Genomic DNA, 21,959 nt, shown 5'->3' on the forward strand with positions numbered 1-21,959 from the left:
GACTAACAAAGACAAAAGCCAAACGAATGCGACATCATATTTAATGGTTAAATTAATTAAGCTTAGGGAAAGTTCATTTAATATGACAAGGGGGCGGGGGGGAGCTGAAGATATTGAGGGGGGGCTCCCAAAATTTTTAGACACCTGAAGGGGGGGCTCTGAAAAAATTGTTGCGATAGGAGGGTGGGCTCCGAAAATTTGTATACTTCAAAACCAACACATGACATCATCATACAGATCGGATGGTTTTCAACTCAACAATTTAATGACCTGTGCAACTCAGCTATATCACGTGGTTTAAAGATATAACAATTGTAGTCTCAGTAATTATTATATACACTCTTGTTCATCCCAAATATCCCTCAGAAAATTGTATCACAACTGTATCTCAAGTTTGTCATAGTATAAACCATTAAAGACAATAACAGTAAATATATTTAATACAGTCTAGCGATCTTTTTTCAGGGGAGCAAAGGAATTGAAGGAGGAGGGGGGGAGGGGGGCTCTGAAATTTTTTCGACTACCAAGGAGGGGGCTCCTAAAAAATTGAACCGCTAGCGAGGGGGGCTGCTAAAATTTCAAGCTTCGAGTTTCAGTATCTTCATCCCCCCCCCTTGGCGTATTAAATGAACTTTCCCTTATGGGGTAAACGTGCTATAAAATTAAAAGGTTTTGAGCTTGTAATCATTGCAGTGAAATAAGTTTTCAAGCATTGTTTTTACCTTCTTATTTTTTACCAATTTTTGTCTTTCTTTGCTCATTTTCCCCATGTGCCTTACACATATGTGAGGTGAAATGGTAAAAACCATCCGTCGAGCTTTTTTCACTATTCCTTAGTAAAACATGCACAGTGTGTGTGGTGCAAGTAATTGTGCTCACGTTTATTAAGCAGGTTTATTTTTAGAGAAAATATCTTTGAGATTCATGAGAGAGCATATGGGGCGAAGTTTAGGTTTGGAAATTTGTTAGAAAATGGAAATAAAAATCAATGGTGAGTTGTTGTTGTCCTTTGTATGCACACGAAGTTTCGGAAAAAATAGTCTCCTTCATCTTTTCTACATAGTATAGTGACAAGGTAGGTTGCTGACGGCAGCGCTGGGGCTCTGATGGACCCCAAACCAGCATGATTTTTTTCGCGAAAAGCGAATCCAGTTGCTTAATAAACACACCAGGCTCGTGGAACATGAATTTCTCTAAAACCTGACTCCAGCTAGCAATGCAAAGCCAGTAGTTTCTGTAGAACTTATATGTTTACCTATTAAAATGACAGCCAGAAGCCATTAGAATCACAACTGGTCTAACTGAGCTCGGGATGCCTGGTGACGAGTATAATGAGTCTCCATGGAGGGGAGGGAGTACCACTCAGCATCTGACTGCACCCTTCCCTCCATGGGAACTTAATTATTATACTTAATCTTGTCACCAGGCACCTCGAGCTCAGTGCCATCTTTTAATTGGACCAGTTGTCAACTGGATTCGATTTTCACGAAAAAAAAAATCGTGCTTGTTTGGGGTTGATCGGAGTCCCAACGTTGTTGTCAGCCTCCTACCTTGTCACTATACTATGTAGGAAAGATGAAGGAGACTATTTTTCCCGAAACTTCATGTGCATATAAAGGACAACAACAACTCGCCACATGGTAAGTTTTGTTGATTTTTATTTCCATTTCTAACAAATTTCCAGACCTAAACTTTGCCCTGTATGTAGTCCATATTTACTTGTGCTAGATGAAACCCATATGTGACACAAATAGTGAGCCTGGATTACCTGTGGTTCCACTGTGCAATTACCCTCATTAAATTATTAATCTTTTAATTTTGCTCAAAATATTTACAGGTATGACTTAATATTGACAACAATGTAGTTAGAACCGCATTACTTTGTACAGATGAAAAGGCATTGTGTTACCTTTGTGCAAGTAATATTACTAAGAGGGGGTTAATTAAAAATTGAAATTTTATTGTCCACTGGACAAGTGGGTTTTAATTTTTTTCCTTCCCTGGATAACCAACTTTCAAACAATTAATAGTATTATTTTTAGCAACAAATCAATCAGCTACAGTAATTCTCTTGATAAACAGAACAAATGCAACACAGAAACCTAAGTTGCCTTAAAACGTATTATATTATTATAGTACTGTTAGTCATTGTAACTTACTACTGCAGTGTAAGTAGAAGTTATTGTCTGGTAGTAAAACACATTTAATTTTACAGAAAAATGTCTGTGGATGGCAAATTGAACATAAAGCACTCATTGTAATTCTCAGAGGCCACCTGGGGGCATGAAAACCTGAACCGAAAGCTTGCCTTAATCATCTGAACAGGTAGGTAACAATGCAAGAGACCCCCCCCCCCTCCCCCCACAGCTGTTACTACATAACTATTCTGTTATCTTGAAGACAAATTTGTTGTTGTTGCCTCAATACCAAGCAGAATGCATGATGCAAATGTTTTAAAACCATTCACTCTTTAATAAACAGTGAAATACATGTAAACTAATTTATGTATTTGTTGTAGTTAATTTTTTATATATCTCAGGTAAATTTTGTTTTTCTTTTGTTTTTGGGTATAGTAATGTTGCTAATGAAGCTGTAAAATAAAAATTACCTGAGATAAAAAAAATAACTACCACATATACATGCACATCCAAAGGAACCTTCCAAGAAGCCATCACTCAAGACACCACGTACACTGAAGCAGTCAGTAAAATACTGAACACATCTATTATTGTGCAGTTCCAGGAAAAATATCCATACCCCCCATGGAGGGAACTTTTACTTTTGTTCCCCCACCCCCCCCCCCCCCTGGAATTTCCATTTTACACTGTAGGGGTTGCTTGTTATAGTCCCCCACCCTCTGGAATTTGGTTGAGTACCCTCTGGGAAGTATATTTGTGTCAAAAATGTTGTATTTGTTGCACTATGTTTTTTTATGCAGAAAAAAATTAATTATTAATTTTTTCTGCAAGAAAATGTGAAAAGATCATATCATTCATGTTAATAAGGTGGTTAATATTCTCAAGGATGTCCTTACCTAATGATAAGCCATACAGGCGAAACCTTATACTACGGACTACACGAAAGATGTCATCTACAAAACAACAAGTTACATTCAAACTAAACACCACGTGAAGTTTCATTACTTCATTTTAGTTAGATTGGTTTCAAGAAGGCTTAGAATACAACCAAATTACGGTGAATCAATGGTGTTATAAAGCAACCGCTAGCTTATGAACATGCTCTTCTAATTGGGCAAGTGAAGTGAGCCTAGCGAGATTGCACCGCCCCTCGCTCGCGCGTTCTCTCTCGCAAAGCTCGCTTCGCCTAACTTGGATAACTTGCTCGCAGGCTAAACAACACCTGAAGGTTTATTCATGAGCCGATGACAATTATTGTATTAAAGAAATTATTATTGAATTAAATTATTGAAAAAAGCATTTAGCCGACCGTAGGTAAAACAAAATCAGTGCTAACAATAATACTTGTTTTGAAACACTGGTAACAGTAAATAACTGGTAGCATTCTCAACAGAGAACCTGCTATTTATTATTAACTGACCGATCTTACTCAAACCCCCCTGGAAAAAGACCTCTGTAAGCAACCCCCGACTCCCTTGGAAATTGCCTCCTTTTTGACACCCCCCTCCCCTCCCCTCGGAATTTCCATTGCCCTTTGTGAGGGATTATGGATATTTTCTGCAACTACACATTACACTTGCCAAAGGGAGGCCGTAGAGGGATAAAAGAGTTTTAAAATTCTTCAAGCAAAGCAACCTTGTTATAAAAAAGACAAATGCAAATCTCATATTGGCTACTGATTCAGTAAACAGTACTACTGATTTTGGTAACCATTAATTCTCCAGGATAACGTTCATGTTATACTGTCTTTTTTTGTAGGAGTAAAATGCTGGGAAAGGGAAATGATACATGTCCAGTTGAAAGTTGTATCAGATTTCAACCGAGATGTCCATATGAGAAAGCTTGACAGGGATGGAAGGAACTAATAACTTTCCAACTTCTGGTAGGTTCAACCCGGAAGCCCCAATAAACGTTACGCCAAGTAAAGGGAATTTGGGGACCACACAAGGCAAAGAGAAAGTGTTTTGACCTCGGCATGATTCGCACCCACGGACGATCTCCAAGTTGGATCTGCTGTTGCTCTACTGATTATGCTGTGAACCCTGCATGGAGCAAGTCGTGGGTAATTTGTGTAGCAGATCGTGTAGAGGGTAGAATGTGTAATTAAGTAAACTTACATACCTAATACTGATCTCAGTATTATCTGCCATGTACATTGTTAGTACTGCGTAGGAAATGATGCAACAGACAATTATCTCTGGAGTGAAAAATCATCGACTGCTACAGAAAATCCTTTAAACCCCGATTAGCATCTATTTTAACAAAAAAAACACCAACACCAATACAATCAACTTTTCGTTATTATTTCAGAGTTCCTGTCGCTGCCAAACTGCGGGAATTGATATCAAAGCTTCTATTCCTGGGAGGTCTTAGCAGGAATTTCACTCTCGGCATCAACAAGTGAGTGCTTTGAGTTTGCAGGTCTTCAGATTCCTAGATTTCTGGCCTTTTTAGCTTTATACCCCAATCTAAAATTATCAATGCAGACAATGAGAGTCCTGGTTTGTTTAGGAACTGATTTTTTTGTGGAAATTTGACTGAGTGTATAGGCGTTGAGACGTATTTTGCGTAAACCACTGACACTCAAACCGATATTACACAATAAATCAGGGAACAGAAAATGTAGGGATACCACGCTAATTCGGGTGCTTTTCAAATTGGAACCTTATGCTAACATTTTAGTTTCTTTCTATCTCTACAGGTGATGGTAGCACGCTTTGGGATTGCCAAGAAAACTCTATTGACCACGATTCTATTTTTTCCGCTTTCTTTTTTTAAAGAGAAGGAGGTCCACTTTACTCCAATCTAAAATTATCAGAGCGGACAATGGGAATCCTGGTTTCTTTGGGAATTGATTTTTTTGTGGAAATTCGAAGGGGTGTATAGGTGTTGAAACGTATTTTGCGTAAACCGCTGACACTCAAACCGAATTTACACAATAAATCAGTTAACAGAGAAACGTAGGGATACCAATCCAAAATTATTAACGTGGACAACGGGAATCCTGGTTTGTTTGGGAACTGATTTTTTGTGGAAATTCAATGGGGTGTATAGGTGTTGAAACGTATTTTGCGTAAACTGCTGACACTCCAACCGAATTTACACAATAAATCAGGTAACAGAGAAACGTAGCAATGTACAAAGAAGGTAGTGTCCGATAGCCCAGGGCTAGTGGATTTTGCTATCGGGCTAGTGGATTTTGCTATCGGGCTAGTGAATTCTGTTTTTAACTTGCCCGACGGGCAAGTGATCTTCCTTTAGGAATTCGAATAACAGAAGAACTGTGAGATCACTTCTGCTTCAAAAAGCTTTTGGGGCTAGTTGAAATGACACTTGGGCTAGTAAATGTTAGCTTCAGCTTGCCCAAATGGCGAGCTGTAAAAATGATTTTCTTTGCACCCTGCGTAGGGATACCAATCCAGAATTATTAACTTGGACAATGGGAATCTTGGTTTGTTTGGGAACTGATTTTTTGTGGAAATTCGACGGGGTGTATAGGCGTTGAAACGTATTTTGCGTAAACCGCTGACACTCAAACCGAATTTACACAATAAATCAGGGAACAGAGAAACGTAGGGATACCATGCTAATTCAGGTGCTTTTCAAATTGTAACCTTATGCTAACTTCTTAGTTTGTTCCTATCTCTACAGGTGATGGTAGGACGCTTTGGGATTGCCAAGCAAACTCTATCGACCATGATTCTATTTTTCCGCTTTCCTTTTTTAAAGAGAAGGAGGTCCACTTTACACCGATCTAAAATTATCAGAGTGGACAATGGGAATCCTGGTTTCTTTGGGAATTGATTTTTTTGTGGAAATTTGAAGGGGTGTATAGGTGTTGAAACGTATTTTGCGTAAACCGCTGACACTCAAACCGAATTTACACAATAAATCAGTTAACAGAGAAACGTAGGGATACCAATCCAAATTATTAACGTGGACAATGGGAATCCTGGTTTGTTTGGGAACTGATTTTTTGTGGAAATTCGACGGGGTGTATAGGTGTTGAAACGTATTTTGCGTAAACCGCTGACACTCAAACGGAATTTCCACAATAAATCAGTTAACAGAGAAACGTAGGGATACCAATCCAGAATTATTAACGTGGACAATGGGAATCCTGGTTTGTTTGGGAACTGATTTTTTGTGGAAATTTGATAGGGTGTATAGGCGTTGAAACGTATTTTGCGTAAACCGCTGACACTCAAACCGAATTTACACAATAAATCAGGGAACAGAGAAACGTAGGGATACCATGCTAATTCAGGTGCTTTTCAAATTGTAACCTTATGCTAACTTCTTAGTTTGTTCCTATCTCTACAGGTGATAGTAGGAAGTTTTGGGATTGCCAAGCAAACTCTATTGACCATGATTCTATTTTTCCGCTTTCCTTTTTTAAAGAGAAGGAGGTCCACTTTACTCTGATCTAAAATTATCAGCACAGACAAGGGGAATCCTGGTTTCTTTGGGAATTGATTTTTTTGTGGAAATTCAAAGGGGTGTATAGGTGTTGAAACGTATTTTGCGTAAACTGCTGACACTCAAACCGAATTTACACAGTAAATCAGTTAACAGAGAAACGTAGGGATACCAATCCAAAATTATTAATGTGGACAACGGGAATCCTGGTTTGTTTGGGAACTGATTTTTTGTGGAAATTCGACGGAGTGTATAGGCGTTGAAACGTATTTTGCGTAAACCGCTGACACTCAAACCGAATTTACACAATAAATCAGTTAACAGAGAAACGTAGGGATACCAATCCAAAATTATTAATGTGGACAACGGGAATCCTGGTTTGTTTGGGAACTGATTTTTGTGGAAATTTGACGGGGTGTATAGGCATTGAAACGTATTTTGCGTAAACTGCTGACACTCAAACCGAATTTACACAATAAATCAGGGAGCAGAGAAACATAGGGATACCACTCCCAATTTTGGTACTTTTCAAATTGGAAACTCATTCTGGAGATATAATAACCATAAGATACCCCTCTCATTGAGATTCTTTTGAAAGCAAAAACCTATAATTTCTAACTTTCTAGTTTCTTTTTATTTCTACAGGTGATGGTTGAGCACATTTTATTCTGAGATTTCTAACCTTTTTCCTTCATTGTCTCTAGTGTTGTTGTTTAAGATCGACCACAACACTGGGCTTTGTAGGCTTTGACTTTTATTGAGTCCATCCAGGTCAAAGTGAAGATGTGCATAATTGGAGCTAAAATTATTAGGTGGAGATTTGAAATCCTGAATCCTGACTGACCACAGACGTCTGCTTTTGGTCGAACTGTTGTATCCTCTAGTTTTATAGTTTGGACTTCCATGTAATTACAACCTCTAAACAAACTTTAGTGAAATTAACATATCCTGGCCGACGCCTTAAGAACCCTCTCTGGCCCATAATGGCTCTTGGGTTAACTGTGGTTCAAGTTGAAAATTTCGAATTTGACCTGTACTTGTTTTTCGTCAAAAGAGGGTAAAATAGACCTAGAAATATTGTTTGCTGATGTTCTAGATAGAAACAAAGGCTTTCCAGACCAGACGAATCTCCATAATTATTACAGAATTGCCATATTAGTGATTTTTCCGAACGGGTTCCCCCTGGTTTACATTGAAAAATTGAAATTTGATCTTTCTTTGTTTTTGGTCAAAATTGACCAAGAAATATTGTTTGCTGGTGTTCTAGATGGAAAGAAAGGTTTTCCAGACTAAAAAATGTCCATTTTACACAGATACCATACTAGTGATTTTTCAAAGGGGTTAACCCATGGTTTAAGTTGAAAAATGAAATTTGATCTTTCTTTGCTTTTGATCAAAATAGACCTACAAATATTGCTTTCTGATGTGCTGGATAAAAAGAAAGGCTTTCCAGACTAAGAAGAATGTCCATTTTACAGAGTTGCCATATTAGTGATTTTTCCAAAGGGGTTAATCCATGGTTTAAGTCAAAAAATTGAAATTTGATATTTCTTTGTTTTTGGTCAAAATAGAGCTAGAAACATTGTTTAATGATGTTCTTGATAGAAGGAAAGGCTTTCCAGACTCTAAAAATGTCTATTGTACAGAGTCGTCGTATTAGTGATTTTTCCAAAGGGGTTAACCCATGGTTTAAGCTGAAAATTTGAAATCTGACTTTTCTTTGTTTTTGGTCAAAATAGAGCTACAAATATTGTTTGCTGATGTTCTAAATAAAAGACAAGGCTTTCCAGACTATAAAAATGTCCATTTTCCAGAGTCACCATAGTAGGGGTTAACCCATGGTTTAAGTTGAAAAATTAAAATTTGATCTTTGCTTGTTTTTGGACAAAATAGACCTAGAAATATTGTTTTCTGATGTTCTACATAGAAAGAAAGGCTTTCCAGACTAAGAAGAACGTCCATTTTACAGAGTTGCCATATTAACGATTTTTCCCAAGGGGTTAACTCATGGTTGAGTTGAAAATTCAAAATTTGATCTTTCTTTGGTTTTGGTCAACACATACCTAGAATTAATGTTTGTTGATGTTCTAGATCGAAAGAAAGTCTTTCCAGACTATAAAAATGTCCATTTCACAGAGTCACATACTAGTGATTTTTCCAAAGGGGTTAATCCATGGTTTAAGTTGAAAAATTAAAATTGATCTTTCTTTGTTTTTGGTCTACATTTTTTGACCAAAAGCATGCGTTAACCCCTTCGGAAAAATGCGATTTTTGGAACTGAAAAAGATTGAAAAAAGATTTCTTTTCTATCTAGAACATTGAACATTATTTCTAGTCTTACTTTGAGGGAAAACAAATAAAGAAATAAATTACAGTTTTTGACCAAAAGCATGGGTTCACCACTTTGGAAAAATGCGGCTTTTGGGACTTTGAGAGATGGAATTTTTTCTAGTCTTATTTTGAGGGAAAACAAATAAAGAAAAAAATTACATTTTTTGACTCAGTCTCGGAAAAAGGTAAAAAACGGGGCCAAATAGGAAAAATGCGATTTTTGGGTCTTTGGAAGACTAAATTTTTTATGACCAAAAATGTTTATTTTCTATCTAGAACATTATTGAACATTATTTCTAGTCTTACTTTGAGGGAAAACAAATAAAGAAAAAAATTACAGTTTTTGACCAAAAGCATGGGTTAACCCCTTTCAAAAAAAACGATTTTTGCGACTTTAAAAGATTGAAGTTTTTATTTCCAAAAGAGCTTTCTTTTCTATCTAGAACATTATTAAACATTATTTCTAGTCTTATTTTGAGGAAAAATAAATAAAGAAAAAAATCACATTTTTTGACCAAAAGCATGGGTTAACCCCTTTGAAAAAATGCGATTTTTGGGTCTTTGAAAGACTAAATTTTTTATGGCCAAAAAAGGTTTATTTTCTATCTAGAACATTATTAAACATTATTTCTAGTCTTATTTTGTGGAAAAATAAATAAAGAAAAAAATTACAGTTTTTGACCAAAAGCATGGGTTAACCCCTTTGGAAAAATGCGATTTTTGGGTCTTTGGAAGACTTAATGTTTTATGGCCAAAAATGTTTATTTTCTATCTAGAACATTGAACATTATTTCTAGTCTTACTTTGAGGGAAAACAAATAAAGAAAAAAATTACAGTTTTTGACCAAAAGCATGGGTTAACCCCTTTAAAAAAATGCGATTTTTGCTACTTTAAAAGATTGAAGTTTTTATTGTCAAAAAAGCTTTCTTTTCTATCTAGAACATTATTAAACGTTATTTCTAGTCTTATTTTGAGGAAAAATAAATAAAGAAAAAAGTTACATTTTTCGATCAAAAACATGGGTTAACCCCTTTGGAAATATGCGATTTTTGGGGCTTTGAGAGATTGAAGTTTTTACGGCCAAAAAAGGTTTCTTTTCTATCTAGAACATTATTAAACATTATTTCTAGTCTTATTTTGAGGGAAAACAAATAAAGAAAAAAATTACATTTTTTGACCAAAAGCATGGGTTAACCCCTTTGAAAACATGCGATTTTTGGGACTTTGAGAGAGTGAAGTTTTTATGGCCAAAAAAGGTTTCTTTTCTATCTAGAACATTATTAAACATTATTTCTAGTCTTAATTTGAAGAAAAATAAATAAAGACCAAAAGCATGGGTTAACCCCTTTGAAAAAATGCGAACATTATTGAACATTATTTCTAGTCTTATTTTGAGGGAAAACAATTAAAGAAAAAAGTTACATTTTTCGATCAAAAACATGGGTTAACCCCTTTCGAAATATGCGATTTTTGGGGCTTTGAGAGATTGAAGTTTTTACGGCCAAAAAAGGTTTCTTTTCTATCTAGAATATTATTAAACATTATTTATAGTCTTATTTTGAGGGAAAACAAATAAAGAAAAAAATTACATTTTTTGACCAAAAGCATGGGTTAACCCCTTTGAAAACATGCGATTTTTGGGACTTTGAGAGATTGAAGTTTTTACGGCCAAAAAAGCTTTCTTTTCTATCTAGAACATTATTAAACGTTATTTCTAGTCTTATTTTGAGGAAAAGTAAATAAAGAAAAAAGTTACATTTTTCGATCATAAACATGGGTTAACCCCTTTGGAAATATGCGATTTTTGGGGCTTTGAGAGATTGAAGTTTTTACGGCCAAAAAAGGTTTCTTTTCTATCTAGAACATTATTAAACATTATTTATAGTCTTATTTTGAGGAAAAATAAATAAAGAAAAAAGTTACATTTTTCGATCAAAAACATGGGTTAACCCCTTTCGAAATATGCGATTTTTGGGGCTTTGAGAGATTGAAGTTTTTACGGCCAAAAAAGTTTTCTTTTCTATCTAGAACATTATTAAACATTATTTCTAGTCTTATTTTGAGGGAAAACAAATAAAGAAAAAAATTACAGTTTTTGACCAAAAGCATGGGTTAACCCCTCTCAAAAAATGCGATTTTTGGGACTTTGAGAGAGTGAAGTTTTTATGGCCAAAAAAGGTTTCTTTTCTATCTAGAACATTATTAAACATTATTTCTAGTCTTATTTTGAGGGAAAACAAATAAAGAAAAAAATTACAGTTTTTGACCAAAAGCATGGATTAACCCCTCTCAAAAAATGCGATTTTTGGGACTTTGAGAGAGTGAAGTTTTTATGGCCAAAAAAGGTTTCTTTTCTATCTAGAACATTATTAAACATTATTTCTAGTCTTATTTTGAGGGAAAACAAATAAAGAAAAAAATTACAGTTTTTGACCAAAAGCATGGGTTAACCCCTCTCAAAAAATGCGATTTTTGGGACTTTGAGAGAGTGAAGTTTTTATGGCCAAAAAAGGTTTCTTTTCTATCTAGAACATTATTAAACATTATTTCTAGTCTTATTTTGAGGGAAAACAAATAAAGAAAAAAATTACAGTTTTTGACCAAAAGCATGGGTTAACCCCTCTCAAAAAATGCGATTTTTGGGACTTTGAGAGAGTGAAGTTTTTATGGCCAAAAAAGGTTTCTTTTCTATCTAGAACATTATTAAACATTATTTCTAGTCTTATTTTGAGGGAAAACAAATAGAGAAAAAAACTACAGTTTTTGGCGAAAAGCATGGGTTAACCCCTTTGGAAAAATGCGATTTTTGGGTCTTTGAAAGACTAAATTTTTTATGGCCGAAAAAGGTTTCTTTTTTATCTAGAACATTATTGAACATTATTTCTAGTCTTACTTTGAGGGAAAACAAATAAAGAAAAAAACTACATTTTTGGACCAAAAGCATGGGTTAACCCCTTTGGAAAAATGCGATTTTTGGGACTTTGAAAGATTGAATTTTTTTTTATGGCCAAAAAAGGTTTCTTTTCTATCTAGAACATTATTGAACATTATTTCTAGTCTTATTTTGACGGAAAACAAATAAATAAAAAATTACTTTTTTGACCAAAAGCATAGGTTAACCCCTTTGGGAAAAATGCGATTTTCGGAAATAGTCTCTTTTTTATCGTGAATTATTTTGACGGAATGCAAATTTTGTAAATTTAGTTTTTATTTTGTAAATAGTTTTTTAGAAGAGTGTGTATTATCTTTTTTAATAAAGCATTATTAATTTATTGTTGCTGTTTTGTTACGTGGTCAATCGGAAAAGAAATGAATAAAAGAATCAATGAGTGAATGATTTTTAGATGGGAAACAGCTGTTTTTATGAAATCAGTTGTTTAGGACGTCCAGAGTTCTTGAAATGGGTTATTTTAGATGGAAAACAGCTGTTTTTATAGAATTAGGTATTTAGGAGGTCCAGAGAGCTTAAAATCGGCTATTTTTACAAAAACAGGTTCTTAAGAGGTCCATAGAGCTCAAAATCGGCGTTTGTGGATGAGCTGTTTTTATGAAATCAGGTGTTGAGGAGGTCCAGAGAGCTCAAAATCGGCCATTTTAGATCGAAAAGAGCTGTTTTTATAAAATCAGGTGTTTAGGAGGTCCATAGAGCTCAAAATCGGCAATCTTAGATGAAAAACCGCTATTTTTTATGAAATCAGGTGTTTAGGAGGTCCAGGGAGCTTAAAATCAGCAATCTTAAATGGAAAACAGCTGTTTTATAAAATCAGGTATTTAGGAGGTCCAGAGAGCTCAAAATCGGCAATCTTAAATGGAAAACAGCTGTTTTTATAAAATCAGGTGTTTGGGAGGTCCAGAGAGCTCGAAATCGGCAATCTTAAATGGAAAACAGCTGTTTTTATAAAATCAGGTGTTCAGGAGGTCCAGAGAGCTCTTAGTGGGCTATTTTAGATGGAAAACAGCTGTTTTTATAAAATCAGGTGGTTAGGAGGTCCATAGAGCTCAAAATCCGCAATGTTAGATGAAAAACCGCACTTTATTTTTATGAAATCAGTTGTTTAGGAGGTCCAGAGAGCTTAAAATCAGCAATCTTAGAAAAAATCGGCAATCTTAGGTAGAAAACAGCTGTTTTTATGAAATCAGGTGTTTAGGAGGTCCAGAGAGCCCAAAATCGTCTATTTTAGATTGAAAACAGCTGTTGATATCAAATCAGGTGTTTTCAGGAATTTTCCAATTTTTTCGACTAAAATCATGGTTTAACCCCTTTGCAAAAAATCCAAAATGGTGACTTAAAGAAGATATTTTTATAGCAAGAAAATGCTTATTTTATATCAAGAATATAACCAAACATTATTTAAAAGTATATTTTGGGGAAAAATGAAGAGAGGAGTTTTCCAATTTTGGGACCAAAATCATGGTTTAACCCCTTTGTAATAAATCCAAAATAGCGATTTCTTTCAAAAGTATATCTTTATAGCTTGGGAAGGCGTATTTTATATCAGGAACATCAAAACAATTTAGGCCTTTCTTGAGCAAAAGTGAAAAGGGAAAAATTTTCCAAATTTTTTACCAAAATCATGTGTTAACGCCTTTGGAACTTTTTAAAATTTGTAGGTTCTTCCTATGGTTATATCCCGATGTCCAAACAAGGATTGTGTTACCCTCTGAAAAAAAATCTTATAACCAAAGCACATTTACTTTTAGTTTATTAATCCAGCTATAAATATGAGAGAAACTTACAAAAAGATTATCGTAATAAGAAAATGGCATTATTATTTAGCGGTCCACATTTTATAATGAGAAAATAGCCGACAGATATCTTGAGCCAAAGAAAACTAAAAAATGTTAGTAAGTCTCTTAGACCACCTCCCCATTTCCCACACTTGTTTATTCTTGCTGCGGAGGTCTTGGCCAAGACCGTCCGAAACAATAAGAGCATAAGAGGTTTTTCTCTAGGTATTGACGAAGTTAAGATAAGCCAATACGCTGATGATACCACTCTTATTATATTTTATAAACACCAATGAAATACCAGGTGAACTTTCCCGCGAAAACTTGATATATTCACATGTCAAAATTCACATCTAAAAATATCACCGTTGCTATGGCTAGATAATAAATCGCGCCTTTCACACCAAAAAATTGTTAAAGGAAATGGTTTGGTATTTCAATGGTGTTTATGTAATAAATAGAACATTACATGGCCGCTTGGAGATAAGAAATTTCTCTTCGTCTTGTTAGGAGGGAAAAGACAGGTCCATTAATTTACCAAAAACTGATCAGAACCAAAAGTTTAACCCCACATAAAAGCCAACTAAAATGGCTTTAAGACTGTAATTTCTCAGACGAAGAAAGAACAATTAATAGGCCATTTGCACTAAGAAGTCATGTGACATCGTTTTTATGAAAATGAAAGTTATATGATTTTGCCTTCGAAAAACGATTAGCGAGTCATATCCTAAACAAAATAAAAGTGATTTTGTTTTTCAAACCCGCAACATTTTCTTAAAATGAGTAAGTTCGTGGCTGGTCACCTGAAAATGTGATTTTGAAAATTACGAATTACCTCTTTCTGAACAAAAATTTTGCACTTAAACTTTAAGGAAAATGTTGAAAAAATGATGTGGTAACGTTTACAGCACATCTAAACGTAACTATCAACAGTTTTACAAGATGTAAGCAAAAAGTAGTTTTGGCCGCCATGTTGGAGGGCAAGAGTATGCCCTCTAACATGGCGGCCAATACAAATCATACCACTTTGTTGAAAAATCAAAGTGCCATAAAATATCGCCCTTAAATGCTTTTCCTCTCAAATTTCGGGTGCAAGATAATTTTTATGTGCTCTGTCAATTTTTGGCATCAGCAGGATTCCAACTCATTGTTTGAAGGAAGCATTGGTCACGTGACCTCTTAGTGCAGGTGGCCTATTGGGAACTTGCCTATCTTATGGCGCAATGGTGTAGGAAAAGAACCAAACTGATAGAGTTCCAATTTAAACTATAACTAGGCGCATACTAACCAATGACTTCTTACTTAAAACAGGACGAAAAGTAAATGACAACTGTCCCTTTTGCAACATTCCTCAGAGACGCTAATTCATCTTTTTTGGTCTTGCCATGTTACATCGTCATTTTGAAAAAGTGTAACTGACTTCCTAGTTTCAAAACGCTGTTCCGTTAATCGGTAAATACAACTTACTGAACATTACTGCACTGGGCTTGAGACAGGAGCCTCATTCTACAGAATACTCGTGTCAATTAAACTATTGTCTCCTGTTAGCGCGGTTTCATATTTGGCAAGCCAAAATGGATGAAATATCGCCTAATTTTGCAAATTTTCTATGCCTAGTTAATTCAAGATCTATTATATTGAAAAATTATATCTATCTATTATATTAAAAAAATGGAACTTCTTACAGATAGCTCTTAATACAGCTCTTGATATCGATTGTTTCCTTTCCCCTGACGGTCAAATACCAAGAAATTGAAAGAATTGTAAATCTTGTATTTAAGTAAATATAAGTGACTGATTGTATACAATCAACGTTCGTTCATTGCTGTTGTCGTTTTTAGGTAGTCGGATTGTAATTTCTTTTAACTTTTGTTGTTTGTTGGGTTTTCCCTATTCCCTATTGTTGAAACGGTGAACAGTGAAAATAAAAATAGAAAAACTCCCTGCTGCACTGAATAAAAGCCCAGCGTAATGCGAACATAAGTCCCCGTTTATTTATACAAATAAAACACTTAAGTACTGCAAAGGTAGTGAACCAGCAAAAATGTAACAAGCTCTAAGTAAAGTTGTTTGATCGATAATGTAATAAAAATGATATAGTGTCTGCTGCCCGTCAGGAAAAACCCCCTTAGCGGAGGAGGAAACCTGGACCCTCCCGAAAGCAGAGCCAGACACCTAACAGGAACCTCGAGGGAGAGAGGTTGAACTAGAATACAAAATTATGAGTACATCAACGACGAACTACAATCAATTCAAATGAAACAAAGAGAAAAAAGCATTGACAAACGAAACTCATGCAGCGATGTCAGCTTAGAATGATCACCTCAGTAAAATCCCGCCTTTTTATACTCGAGTCTCCATGACAGCTATCAATATGTTGGAACCGTGAAAGAGATAATTTGCTGCTATTCTTAGAACCGCAGCAAATAACAACTTGTGTTGTAGCAGGGGCACCCAACGACAATTTTCGGAAAAATATCTGTTCGGAAGACGATTTGAGATCTAGAGTTTTCGGAACATTTGTTGTAAAATTACTTGCTTGCCTGCCTCTCCTAGGATTTTCGAACATCTAAAAAATGGTAAAATTGCCCATTTTCTTGACGGATTTTTACACTAAAAAGGTCACCTAGAATTTTCGGGAGCCTTTTTTCTGGCTGAAATTTTCGAACAGGTAAGTTGTGATCCCTATAATTTTCGGATCACTAGACTTTCAGCTAGGAAATCCGAACAGATGAAAAATTTATAGGGGATAAAAATATGCCCATATTCACCGTTTAAATACTAAAACACGCTTAACAATGCTATGTTTAAGTGGTTTTGAACTATATTCTCGTTGGGTGCCCCTGTTGTAATTTAGATGCTGCATCAGTACGTTGGCCTATTTGCTTGATTCAATGAATCCTTCAAACTTTTATGGATCTTGAACTCTTTTCATGTTTCTCTCGTACTTGGTACATCGTTTAACTTTAAAATTATAGTGTCCCGTCTGAGGATTTCTGGCGATATGAACTCCGTTCACCTACTAAAACATCCTTCTCTGAAAGCTGCTCTGGCCAGCACAAGGTAGATTCCACCAAAAGAATTCGGTAAAATGGAAACTTGGCAGGATTTTCTGTCTTTGTATTCAATTATCAGGTGAGGTAACTCCAATTAAAAGTGATGTGGCAGAATAATGTCCGACAGGTTCGGCAGATCAAGACCTGAAATGACAAGTTTGATAAAATCAGCATCACAATGTATCACCAAATACTTGTTAAACAAGTCACTCTTGTTATGCTGTGCTTTTTTCAACTTAAAATCACGTAATGTTAATTCTCAAGGAAAGGTATAAGACAGTTATTAATCCAAAAAATTGAATTAAGTCACATACCTGATCGACAAATCCAGTGTACAGGATGGCTCGGCCTCCATGCCAGCTCTGCTCTCATCGTCATGACAGACGAGAAAGTTTGCCAGCACACTCCTTCTAACTGAAAGATATAAAATATGATAGCAAGAACAAAGAGCCACTATTTAAATTCAAGTCAATGTTTCATTGCATAAAGTGCAATAAAATTGACAAAACATATATCACAAGAAACCGCCATTGATCAAGAGTCCCTTAATCCCACTTATAAATCTGCAGTATGTTGACTGCTGTAGAAACTGTGTTCACTCAACGATTTGTGCAAGAGTGATAATGATAGCCATAATCAAATAAAGACAGGTAAATGGTCATGCAGTGACCACAGTCACAACAGGAGTAGAGAAACGGTCAGTTTGAGCACCAACTTATTTGGATATCCTGGCTTTACCAGGTCCACACCACAGCAATAAGGGCAAGCACAAGGGATGCCTTTGTAGTTGAACACTACAAATAGGGAAGAACAGTTAGTACGAGTTTCTGGTTTCCATACTTACTGGTTTATTGGTTGACTGATTCTATGATCTCTGATCTCTTGTGTTATGTAGATTAAGTGACACCGGCTTCTGCCGAAACAGTTCATCGGCCACATAACACCACTACACCTTCCACAAGTTCAGCTTTCATTGGAATCCGGTCATACACAAGCATCCAGCCACCATAAGGAATCCAAATCCATACAAGTAGTACCTTCCACAAGTTTCCAGTCAGATATCTGGAATGTATAGGGTAGGCATCAGGGATGCAGTTGTGGATCCATGATCACAATAAGTGAAGAGGAACAGTCAGTATAAGAACTGACTGAGTGGACGTGTTATTAAATTAGGTGTTTAGGAGGTCCAGAGATTTCAAAATTGGCTTTTTTAGATGATAAACAGATCATAAATAGGGAAGAACAGTTAGTATGAGTTTCTGGTTACCATACTTACTGGTTTATTGGTTGACCGGTTCTATGATCTCTGATCTCTTGTGTTATGTAGATTAAGTGACACCGGTTTCTGCCGAAACAGTTCATCGGCCACATAACACCACTACACCTTCCACAAGTTCAGCTTTCATTGGAATCCGGTCATACACAAGCATCCAGCCACCGTAAGGAGTCCAATTTCATACAAGTAGTATCTTCCACAAGTTTCCAGTCAGATATCTGGAATGTATGGGGCAGGTATCAGGGATGCAGTTGTGGATCCATGATCACAATAAGTGAAGAGGAACAGTCAGTATGAGAACTGACTGAGTGGATGTGTTACTAAATCAGGTGTTTAGGAGGTCCAGAGAGCTCAAAATTGGCTTTTTTCGATGTTTTTAGATGATAAACAGATGATAAAATATAGGGAAGAACAGTTAGTATGAGTTTCTGGTTACCATACTTACTGGTTTATTGGTTGACCGGTTCTATGATCTCTGATCTCTTGTGTTATGTAGATTAAGTGACACCGGCTTCTGCCGAAACAGTTCATCGGCCACATAACACCACTACACCTTCCACAAGTTCAGCTTTCATTGGAATCCGGTCATACACAAGCATCCAGCCACCGTAAGGAGTCCAATTTCATACAAGTAGTATCTTCCACAAGTTTCCAGTCAGATATCTGGAATGTATGGGGCAGGCATCAGGGATGCAGTTGTGGATCCATGATCACAATAAGTGAAGAGGAACAGTCAGTATGAGAACTGACTGAGTGGATGTGTTACTAAATCAGGTGTTTAGGAGGTCCAGAGAGCTCAAAATTGGCTTTTTTCGATGTTTTTAGATGATAAACAGATGATAAAATATAGGGAAGAACAGTTAGTATGAGTTTCTGGTTTCCATACTTGCTGGTTTATTGGTTGACCGGTTCTATGATCTCTGATCTCTTGTGTTATGTAGATTAAGTGACACCGGCTTCTGCCGAAACAGTTCATCGGCCACATAACACCACTACACCTTCCACAAGTTCCGCTTTCATTGGAATCCGGTCAAACACAAGCATCCAGCCACTATAAAGAATCCAGTTTCATACAAGTAGTATCTTCCACAAGTTTCCAGTCAGATATCTGGAAGGCATGGGGCAGGCATCAGGGATGCAGTTGTGGATCCATGATCACAATAAGTGAAGAGGAACAGTCAGCATGAGAACTGACTGAGTGGATGTGTTACTAAATCAGGTGTTTAGGAGGTCCAGAGAGCTCAAAATTGGCTCTTTTCGATGTTTTTAGATGATAAACAGATGATAAAATATAGGGAAGAACAGTTAGTATGAGTTTCTGGTTTCCATACTTACTGGTTTATTGGTTGACCGGTTCTATGATCTCTGATCTCTTGTGTTATGTAGATTAAGTGACACCGGTTTCTGCCGAAACAGTTCATCGGCCACATAACACCACTACACCTTCCACAAGTTCAGCTTTCATTGGAATCCGGTCAAACACAAGCATCCAGCCACCATAAAGAATCCAGTTTCATACAAGTAGTATCTTCCACAAGTTTCCAGTCAGATATCTGGAATGCATGGGGCAGGCATCAGGGACGCAGTTGTATATCCATGATCACAATAAGTGAAGAGGAACAGTCAGTATGAGAACTGACTGAGTGGATGTGTTACTAAATCAGGTGTTTAGGAGGTCCAGAGAGCTCAAAATTGGCTTTTTTCGATGTTTTTAGATGATAAACAGATGATAAAATATAGGGAAGAACAGTTAGTATGAGTTTCTGGTTTCCATACTTACTGGTTTATTGGTTGACCGGTTCTATGATCTCTGATCTCTTGTGTTATGTAGATTAAGTGACACCGGCTTCTGCCGAAACAGTTCATCGGCCACATAACACCACTACACCTTCCACAAGTTCAGCTTTCATTGGAATCCGGTCATACACAAGCATCCAGCCACGATAAAGAATCCAGTTTCATACAAGTAGTATCTTCCACAAGTTTCCAGTCAGATATCTGGAATGCATGGGGCAGGCATCAGGGATGCAGTTGTGGATCCATGATAACAACAAGTAAAGAGGAACAGTCAGTATGAGAACTGACTGAGTGGGCGTGTTATTAAATCAGGTGTTTAGGAGGTCCAGAGAGCTCAAAATTGGCTTTTTTAGATGATAAATAGTATTTTTATCAAATCAGGTGTTTAGCAGGTCCAGAGATCTCAAAATCGACTTTTTTAGATGATAAAATGAAAAAAAAGAAGCTACTTTTATCAAATCAGGTGTTTAGGAGGTCCAGCTGAGAGCAATCAGCATCACAATGTATCACCAATTACTTGTTTAACAAGTCACTCTTTTTATTCTTTGTGCCTTTTCAAATTGAAAACCACGTAATGTTAATTCTCAAGGAAAGGTATTAGACAGTTATTAATCCAAAAACTTGAATTAAGTCACATACCTGATCAACAAATCCAGGGTACATGGTGGAGGGAAAAATCAACAGCAGCTCGGCCTCCATGCCAGCTCTGCTTTCTTCCACATGACAGGCGAGAAATCTTGCCACCACACTCCTTCTAAGAAATGATATATGAAATATGATAACAAGTACAAAGAGTCAATATTTAAATTCAAATCAATGTTTCATGGCATAAAGTGTACTGAATTTGAAAAAACAACAGCTGCCATTGATCAAGAGTCTCTTAATCCCACTTATAAATATGCTGTATCTTGACTGCTGCAAACTGTGTTCCTTCAAGGATTTGTGCAAGAGTGATAATGATAGCCATAATCAAAAGAAAGACAGGTAAATGGTCATGCAGTGACAACAGTCACAACAGGAGTAGAGAAACGGTCAGTTTGAGTACCAACTTATTTGGGTATCCTGGCTTTACCAGGTCCACACCACAGCAATAAGGGCAAGCACAAGGGATGCCTTTGTAGTTGAACACTACAAATAGGGAAGAACAGTTAGTATGAGTTTCTGGTTTCCATACTTACTGGTTTATAGGTTGACCGGTTCTATGTTTGCTGATCTCTCATGGCATGTAGATTATTAAGAGTGGGCTCTTTGAGACGATCTGAATGAGGATAAGTGGTCTGAGATCACTCGGATCATGATAGATCAAACGAATTGATCTACCAAGATCCAAGTGGTCTGGGATCTCCGATCCTAGTAAATCCTTATCATTCCAAAGGTCAACCCACCCCCAGTGACACTGGTTTCTGCCGAAACAGTTCATCAGCCAAACACCACTACACCATATCCACAAGTTCAGCTTTCATTGGAATCCGGCCATACACAAGCATCCAGCCACCATAAGGAATCCAATTTCATACAAGTAGTATCTTCCACAAGTTTCCAGTCAGATATCTGGAATGTATGGGGCAGGCATCAGGGATGCAGTTGTGGATCCATGATCACAACAAGTGAAGAGGAACAGTCAGTATGAGTAATGACTGAGTAGAGGTATCGAATATCCACCATTCCTCACGTGTGTTTAATTACTTGGTTGCCTGTTCAATGAGAGTGGTGGAGCTTTGTTGCTGCGTCTGTAGCTCAGTCTTCAGCTGATCATCTTGTGCCTAATGTGGTGCTCCAGCCTGGAGCACCAGGGTGCTGTTTAGTCTGGCCCTTTGTCCATAGAGCAATCTGGCATAGTCTAACATGCCAGGAGCATAAGCTCCCGCCATCATAGCTCTCAGGGTCACAAGGGCACGCAAGCCTCCCCGCCACGACAAGGCACAGCACCAGGGGAGGGAAGTTTTTTTTAAAGCTTTACAGTCTTTCACCCTACCTTTGGATTGAGTATAAACAATTTGATCAATCAACAATCTAAGCAAGATATAAACCAGCTACCGGTATGTGAAACAGCATCAATACCATAGAAATTCAACTTTGATAAGAGAATATTGTGATAGATGATGTCAAAAGCTTTCTTATCTTAAGACCTTTATTGCCTTGATCAATATTAATTGTATGCCCAGTTGTCTGTAGCTTCAAGCAAAGTGGCAGCAGTAGAATGAAGTGATCTA

The 21,959-nt window shown here is 36.6% G+C and overlaps 2 long non-coding RNA genes across 3 annotated transcripts; one reads left to right on the forward strand and one right to left on the reverse strand.

Moving 5' to 3' along the window:
* Positions 1-2,212: 2,212 nt before the first annotated feature.
* On the forward strand, positions 2,213-4,778 carry LOC140924106 (uncharacterized). The gene is made up of 3 exons (XR_012164198.1): positions 2,213-2,325; positions 3,897-4,020; positions 4,449-4,778. It is a non-coding gene; the product is annotated as an uncharacterized lncRNA (long non-coding RNA).
* Positions 4,779-19,483: 14,705 nt separating this feature from the next.
* Positions 19,484-21,671, reverse strand: LOC140924401 (uncharacterized). 2 transcript variants are annotated; one of them, XR_012164274.1, is made up of 3 exons: positions 20,925-21,671; positions 20,386-20,500; positions 19,484-19,502 (listed from the first exon to the last, which is right to left on the reverse strand). It is a non-coding gene; the product is annotated as an uncharacterized lncRNA (long non-coding RNA). The 2 variants fall into 2 exon arrangements; XR_012164273.1 differs by lacking the exon at positions 19,484-19,502 and adding an exon at positions 19,929-19,947.
* Between the last annotated feature and the right edge of the window lie 288 nt (positions 21,672-21,959).

The sequence above is a fragment of the Porites lutea genome, chromosome 14 (assembly GCF_958299795.1).
Source record: "Porites lutea chromosome 14, jaPorLute2.1, whole genome shotgun sequence".
NCBI lineage: Eukaryota > Metazoa > Cnidaria > Anthozoa > Scleractinia > Poritidae > Porites > Porites lutea.